The sequence below is a fragment of the Micropterus dolomieu genome, linkage group LG09 (assembly GCF_021292245.1).
Source record: "Micropterus dolomieu isolate WLL.071019.BEF.003 ecotype Adirondacks linkage group LG09, ASM2129224v1, whole genome shotgun sequence".
In the NCBI taxonomy this organism is placed as follows: Eukaryota; Metazoa; Chordata; class Actinopteri; order Centrarchiformes; family Centrarchidae; genus Micropterus; species Micropterus dolomieu.
Window position 1 is genome coordinate 4,296,998 of NC_060158.1, and position 1,288 is coordinate 4,298,285.

Below are 1,288 nucleotides of genomic sequence, written 5' to 3' on the forward strand. Positions count from 1 at the left end.
CTTGAAGTGTTCAAACTTCGCGACCATGGGCCTGGGTTCTCCCAGGCGGTGCGCTCGATCAAAGGCAAGCGTCCGGGAGCTTCAGATGAATTTCCTCTGGGGCTTCATCCGCCTGCTCCGGGACAGGCCCGCTGTAAGGAATTTTGGACAGGGGGACAACATTTTCCAAACTGGGCCCCTCATCGACACCCAATCCAGCACCACCTCGACCAACTTCTTAGTTCTAAAACAAACAAGGGCAATTTCATAGAAGCTCTTGGCCATTAGCCTTATAGTGACACAGATGGCGTCTTTAAATAAAGGTCAGGTTACTGGAGTCATATACATAGACTTTCGAAAAGCTTTCGATACAGTTAACCATCAAATTTTGTTAAATAAACTTCTTTCTTTTCATTTGTCCTTCTCTGCAATAGATATGTTTAAATCATATTTAAGTGACCGATCTCAGACTGTAAGAATCGGCTCGGTAACATCACAGTCACGAGTGTGTTCTATGGGAGTTCCACAGGGCAGCATCTTAGGTCCTTTACTTTTCCTTATGTACATTAATGATCTTCCTAATGTGTTTGATGTTTCCAGTACTTTGTTATATGCTGATGACACTGTCATTTTTTTGTCTGGCTCAGATATTGATACAATTAATTACAAACTTAACTCAGACCTATATAGTATCTGGGAGTCTTTCTTGACTCACATCTTACTTATCGTGACCATGTCCAAATTTTAACCAGAAAGTTAAACCAAAAGTTATTTGTTTATAGTAAAATTAGACCATATTTACTGCATTCTGTTTCTAAAACATATCTTCATCCCATTATATTGTCCACTCTGTCATATTGTTTACCTGTTTGGTAACTCACAACAAATGAGATCCTTGAACCTGTAGCGAGACTCTACAATAGAGCCTATAAGATTCACAACAGGCTTCCAGGCTGGACCTTTGAGTAATGCCTTGACATTTCAGAACTATAGAATAAGCCATGGTTTGAACCTTTTTTATCAGATCTTAAATGGACACACTACTGCAGGATTGTCTGCGCTAGCTCCAAAACTCAGCTCAAGGCCCGAACGCACTACGAGATCTGTTGCAAATGGACTTCTCCCTATACCAGCTTTTAGAAACTGCTATGGACAGAAATCTTTCTTTAATTTGCTCACTAGAGCCTGGAATGATACTCCACAGCACATCAGATCTATAACATCAATAAGACTATTTAAACAAACTTTTGCTCGCCATCTGATGGACAGGTATATCTGTGATAGCTTTATGACCTCCACATCGTAGTTT